Source organism: Genypterus blacodes, unplaced genomic scaffold, assembly GCF_046128005.1.
Source record: "Genypterus blacodes isolate CSIRO-AG114 ecotype Tasmania unplaced genomic scaffold, CSIRO-AGI_Gbla_v1 ptg000030l_1, whole genome shotgun sequence".
NCBI classification, from domain to species: Eukaryota; Metazoa; Chordata; class Actinopteri; order Ophidiiformes; family Ophidiidae; genus Genypterus; species Genypterus blacodes.
Window position 1 is genome coordinate 1,845,607 of NW_027466843.1, and position 7,525 is coordinate 1,853,131.

Below are 7,525 nucleotides of genomic sequence, written 5' to 3' on the forward strand. Positions count from 1 at the left end.
TATTGGCTCTAAACCATAAGAGAACAACCTTGAATTAACATACCAGTGGTTTTGTAATTGTTTAGCCTTTCAACACTGGATTTTAAACACACACAAACACATGCAAAGTGACGCACATACGTTCCTCTGACACACTCTGTCAGCTCCAGTTTAGCAGTGAATGTGGTGAACTGTTGGTTTGTTAACCATGCAGCCAAGCGAGACCCTGTCCCCCTAATGGACATGGATATTAGCCGTCTCTCCCTAGTTTGTGTTCTTGCACTACAGGCACGATGCCAGGAGGGAAGAACACAAAACTGTCAGCTAAGCAAACTGTCATTGGGTGTCATTTGGACAGAACATAAAGGACCAAAGTAGAAAACACTAACACATCCTCCTGAGTCTTCCGAAGAGCAGATACGTACACCTGCACGTAGCCAAACCACACCAGTGCGTGTCCACGTCTTGTAAAATAATAAAGCTGATCAGATGAGGCAGAAGCTTCGCACGTCAGACCTTTGACCTTGGAGCATGGGACTGAACTAAAAGTTACGGGTGTTTGAAAAGCCTCGCATAGGTTCTCTGTGCAAACACGGCCCTACCAGGAGAGAGGGTGTGTACGTGAGCGCAGGCACACAGGAGTAAAAAGGAGACGGAGGGAGGGACAGCAGGGGGGGGAGGGGTAGCGCGAGAGGACAGCTTGATAGAGGGCACTTGGGGAAAGGACGTCGCGGGGGGGAATTAGAGTCATGGCTACTTAGGAGAGAGGGAAAGGAGACAAAAAAACTCTAATTGGGTGCTCTTTGGTTCACCCTGTCACTATCAGACTGAATAAATCAAGTTCACAGGCTGCAGGAGGGGCCTGCTGATCTTTTCTGTCATTGGCTGAAGGGATCTGGACCTCTGAACTTCCTGTTGCCCAGGAAACTGTGAATAACCCAAGTAATACACTATGACTGGGAGCTTGTAGCATTGTTTCTTCTTAAATGTGTAAAATCTGAAAAAGATTAATCATAGGAATCAATGTAGTGAACCCAAACAATGAAGTCAAGTGAAACATGGTTGTACTCAGAGCAAGAGCACCAGAGTAAAGTGGTCAACAGTAACAAAAAGTATAGAAACTGACAAAGCTGAAGTTTAATATGGTCCAAACTCAATGTGCATCCACTCTTTTATTTCCCTGTGTATGCATTTCTACTATTGATCGCAGCAATAATGCCAATCTGTTAATGCAAAGGCTTCATACTGTTGACGTACAAACAATCTCATCTATTTTTAATGACTGTCCGTACATGTTTTTATAGTTGTTCTTCCTAGAGCACAATTTAATGAAGTTTCACCAAAGCAATACTACAAACACTGACACAGCAATAAAGTAGCCGATAAAGCTTGACCAGCAGTTTCTCTCCAAAATAGAAAGTAAACACCATATCCACTGAATCTGTATCTGTGTGTGATTACAAAGTCATATGATCTCAGTTGAGTGTTCCAACAGGGCATTTAAAGTCATATTGCTTCCACTTATTGATTATTGCCTATAATTCAGAATCAGAGAGCCGTCACGTCCTCAGTGTTCACGTCTTCATGATGAAGTATCAGATGGCTCCTCACTGAAGGGCCTTTTTAGCAGATTGAGAGAGGACAACCGACTGGGTACAGACGAAGTTGGAATCATTTCTCAGTCTTTTTTGCTTTCACAGTACACGAGCAAGCAGTTAAGACTTTAGAAACTGACAATGGCTAATGGAAAATGAGGCCGCTCTAGAAGTCCAAAAGGTTTCTGAGTTTGTGGGCACAAGCACACACACACAGAGGAGGAGGATAACACACACACATGGGGGCGATGGCAGTGTTCAACACAGCCCAGCACCTGCACCCAATATCATGTTCTTTTGGAAAGTTACCACAAGAGAAAAGCCATTTCACACACACATCAGACAAGAAATTCAAAGCTTCTGACTCGGAGAGAATTCATAAATCCTGAATTTAATAACGTCACAGGACTGACTGTGGAAAATTCCAAACATCCGGTTGGATAAGATACTGGACAGTGTGCTTGCACTAGATGTGATAAGACATCACCATCTGTGCACATCATTCCACAAACAATACACACAGTCTGCAAGTGCTTCTGCATCTCTCTCTCACTCTTACACACTACAAGATATGAATGTTTGATGTTAACAGCTAATGTATACTGTCTCAATTTCTCAACCAATGTAATATTTAGCTGCTAATGAGATCATGTCTGTAACATAATAATAATTCTTAAAACAATAATAACAAGTTTCATCAGAACCTCTTCAGAACTGTTTCAGTAATCCTGCAAACAAAAGCGGGCCAAATCTCCTGAAAGGTCATTTAAACTCTTCCTATTGACAATTGTACACACACAAACACACACACACTCACTTATATTATCCGCTCAGATGCCACAATATTAACTTCTATGCCATCATGGACCAGCTGCGACAGGCCACAATAAAGCTCTCTGTGGTAAAAACCTGGAGGACTCGTTGACATCATGTGCTCATAATTGACAGTTGATCTCAACCAGCGAGTTCATCAACTCTTAAATTAGGAGCATTGTTTGGTTAACCATTAACAGCCCATAGTACTTTGCCAAATTACAGTGAAAGCAAACGTATATTAGTCATTCTCTGATTTCTCTGATATGAATGATCTCATGTACTGACACATGGCTGTTACACATGCAGCGCAGCTTTGGGTCTTATTACAACGTAAACAATAGCAGTTCTGTAGTCTGTAATACTAATCATTAGCGCTACTGCAACAACTGATGACAGTGATACGTGGTGTTACAGGTCAGAACAAGGCAAACAGAAGCCGAACACCACAACAAAGGACAGGATGTGACACCTGCTGCAAAACAAATACTGAGGGTTACAACATCCAACACATGCAAAAGATAAGGGAATAAACTGATAGAAGGCGTGATAGAATCAGACAGAGAACAAGAGGTGGATGTACAGAGGAGCTTAACGTGGGCAAGAATGTCACCCTGACAACTGTGAGAGCTATATGTGGAAACCAACAGCACATGATGAGAAAGTGGCCACAAAACCCCTAATAGCAATCACTCACTGTATAAATGTCAACCTGTTCTGCTCTGTTTGCTTTATAATTGAGCCACAAATCTGCTCCAAGAGTCTCTAGTTTGGTGTTTGGGATGGTGTACGTCACTCAGTCCACCTGCTGAGTGATTGACATGACCCCCAATGAACTGAGACCATGACCAAGATGAGAGGTGAAGTACTTTTATTCAGGTGGTTTCTAAAATGCAATTGTCGTCCGTGCAACAGGAGAAAGGAGGAATTTTCAGGCTTTAGAAAGTGGCATTTTGTTGCTAAGAGGGTAAAACAACTGGTTATTTGAAGAAGCCAAAGTACTTGAGGCAATCTAACACTCCCGGCTGTCTTTAACATTTTAGAATCATTGACTTCAAGCAACTGAGAAGGAAAAACTATATGAGAAATATCTGCTCTCCAATCATGCACAGCCAAAGTTGATGCAACGTCTGAATAAGTGACTTCAGGAGAAGAAATGATGGAAAGCAAAGCACACAGAACATTAACTAACTTACATGAGTAGCAGGTTAAACTGTTGCTCAGGACAGCAATTTAAGCATTTATAAGTAAATCTACTAAATCAATTATACAATAATAATAATTTCTTCTATTTTTTGATTTCTTTCACATTAATAAACCTGTTGAACTGCCCTCACAAGACAAAACAGCAATAAAACACAATATGAAGATGCAAACCATTCAATTAGCTGTGACCACCACGAGCGACCAGGATCCAATATTCTGTATCAACTCCCACTGAACTCTGGGAGTTGTGGGAACTGTTGTGTTTTAGCAGCTTGTGTTCAAAAACAACTTCAGACTCTGCTCCAACAGGTAGATTCAATTCTGTTATCAAGAACAATGGACAGAAATAAAGAATCTTCCCTTAAATGAATACAACTGGTGACAAATGAAGCACAATCGCAACTCCCTCTGGGGATAACATAACCTACACTACAGGAAACAAAACATCAGCTTAACAAATTTCCCTAATACTAAGTCATCAACATTGAATCAGACTTTAACGGCGTAAAGGCCTACGCTGACATGAAAGTAGCAACCACAGGTAAGACACAACACGTCACCCGCCAGCTACTGTGGAAGCATGACGCAGACTTACTGTGTTGCTGCAGCAATTATCTTAACGTGGGATGTTCTCTCTGCTTCTTATGTTTGCCCATCAAATTAAAAAGCCCTCTGCTGTTAGCGCTGGCTGCTCCTCCAGCCGGCCACTGTCCTGAGTGGAGAGAGAGGGAGAGGGAGAGGGAGAGGGAGAGAGTGAGGCAGGGTGGAGGTGGAGTTGAAGGGAGAGAGAGAGAGAGCTGGGGGAGGGCCTTATAGCGGGCAGGCACGCAGATTTATTATGGTATGAGCCTGGGACAAAGAGACTTAGCAGACAGAGACAAGGGACAACCCAGCAATGTGTTTGCATGGCTTAGTACAGTAACACACACACACACACACAGCAGCTCTGCTTACAGCGTGTTGTGACCCAGCAGCATGTCAAGACTTCTCTCTGCCTCTCTCATTTGCTTGAACCAAATGCTGTAAACCTCCAGACGCATTCATTAAGCAAATCCCACCCCTGCCTATGGTTCAGCCTTCCCCGGGGCAACAATGCCAGTGTCCAGCACCACCACCAGGTCACTGATTGACAGGCGATCGGATCTCAGAATCAACAACTCAGTATTAAATTGAAAAATTACAATATTGTTAATGTGTTTCCTCTTTTTTTTTTTCTTTTTTTTTTTAAACACAATAGCAATTGTTTGTACCTTTATATCTATTAGACACTGATTTGTGCCGTTTATCTGTGTTGATCCTGTTTGTCATTGAAAGTGCGTTATCTACAGACTGAACCACATCCAGGGTTGGACGTTTACTTAATGGACAACCACAATGCCAAAGTACTGTAACTGACCTAATGTCAAACCCATACTGTGTGTGGACTGATATGCCTGTTAGATTAATGCACACACACACACACACACACACACACACACACACACACACAATATATCATATGCTGTACTGTACTTAATACAAAATAATATTGGGGCCATACGATCATTATACAGACCTTTTTCTATTAACTTTCATACCAGTGATACAGAACAATTTTAGATTTTTTTTTAACTAGAGCAGGAACTATCTTTATGGAGTGACATCATCAGTTGTATCAAACAAGATTATTTTCTTTGTTTTTGTACTTTTAGTGCTGTATTATTATTTATAGAATGGAACAGCCCTGATGCATCTTTGACAATAACATTTTTTTTTAATAAAATATCAGTATCAGTCAGCTCTAACCGATTAAAGAAAACAAAAGCAGACAGTTGAAATATTTCTGAGACATCTGGTGCTCATTGTTACACAGTGGAATTGGAGGCCTGTTTGCCATAAAAGGTCATTGCAGTTTCTTATGCATATTCCACTTGTTTAAAAATAGACTGCCACCTCCCGTGTTATCCAACATGTAACCTGCTACAATCACAATATGATTAGAAGAAATCATTGAAACATGTAATCGATGGGATCAGTATCACGCACTGCTGTTACTGCCAAACTTTCTCTGGCCAAGCTGGCTTATAAGGAACTATTTCTGCACTCTGGAAGTAACTGAATATCAGGAAAAGAAGACATTTAACTGTAATAAAGGAACTCAGCTGGTATCTCACTGTGGCAGTTGCACTCCAGTGTGCTGAGGATTCCCCAGAAACAAGGAAGGAGGGGGGGAGAGACAGTAACAACTACTCAGGAACACTGACCTACAGCTGCCCGAGGCTACTGCCTGTAGAAGATCGGTTTATTAAAATAATTCTACCACCAGAGGGCCTTGTGTTTGTTTCGGCTATTACAGTATCTGTAAGGATGTGCAGACATATTACATGTATCTGTCATCTCTAAACTATACTGCTTCTGTTGCAGCATCATTACAATCTCATCCATCCACAGGCCTGTATCAGCCTTTGTGATGGGGGGGATTCAGCAGCTTTCTGAACATGAGATCAACCACAGTTTCAGTAAGTAAAGTGATGTTTCCAAACAAGTTCTAAGCAAGTCATTAAGTGTAAACGAGTGAAACAAACACTATTCCTCTACTGAAGTTGTATTGTCTCAAAATGTAACCGTGAATTCATTTCAATGTTCCCCTTTTTGCTGCTGTAACTGGGCAGAAATAAGTGTTATCCATTCTGCCTGCGAGTCTCTCGAAGATTCATGGCGCAGTGTATTACTGTGCAGGATACACACGGTGTATCATGTGTAGCTTACACACAAAGCTGCCATTCATTTCCCACCACTTTTTGCGGGTCCACTGATTAGCACGTTGCTTGATTAGCACATTATACTGCGAGCTATTGTTGTCATTTCAAGTCCATTGCCGGCCGGACTGAAAGGCTTGTTGTGATGAATGAAAAGGTTCAAGATGAAAGAGAGTTTTCACCGTTACAACCTAGGAGACAAGAGCAAAAGCAAAAGCGCCTGAAAAGTGACTGTCAACACACTGCTGGTCAGCGGCTAATACCAAGACCAAGGGCGGCTCAAACACTGTACAGTTAGAAATCTGTTGTTGTTATTAGTACGATGTAGGAACGTGATTGAACGTGAACGTATCATGCAAAAGCATAATAATGAGGTCGAGTCACGTCAGACCGGAGATATCCTGTATCTCTAAAAATATCTGATACAGCCGCTTTAGTCCTTCGCGGCTGATTACTTCATATTACACCGACATATCAATAAAGTGATTATTTCATACCGTTCAAGAGACGAAACATACATTAACCGACAAGTTGAGGAGACGTTCATTAGTGAAAACAGGACAACACTTCCTAACAGGCATGATCCAACCCTCCTCAACTACAGCAAACCTCTTCAAGTTGGACAGCCGGACACAACAACGGCAACATGGCGAGTCTACATAACTGCGATAGTGTGTGTGTGACATGACACGAAGAAGCGAAAGAAGACAGATAGATGAAACTTACACGTTTGTTTCATTGGTGTTCGTTCAGGTCGGGGGGTTTCTCCAGCAAACTTCAGCTCAGCTGTCACACGGCGGCTTTCTCCGTTCCATTTGGTCATCCTGGAAGCGAGGGATCATGGGAAATGTAGTGTACGGTATAGGCCTCACCAATGTGATAGGACTGCAATAGTCTAAAAAGGTGATATCTTTAACCTTTCATGATTGATTGATTGATTTTTCTGCTTAATGACTTTAAATCTACTTTGCAATAAGTGGCAATACTGTATAAAAGTCAACATATATAAATACTGGTTGAATTTGATTCATTGATGTCTTCTTAAATAAATCATGCATTGAACTGACCTACATAATTGTGTAAAAAACATATTGCGAAACTATAATGAGCCTATAATGCTTTGCACACACTTAACAAATGTTTTCATTGTCAAAAATAAGAAAGAAAGAAAGAAAGAAAGAAAGAAAGAAAGAA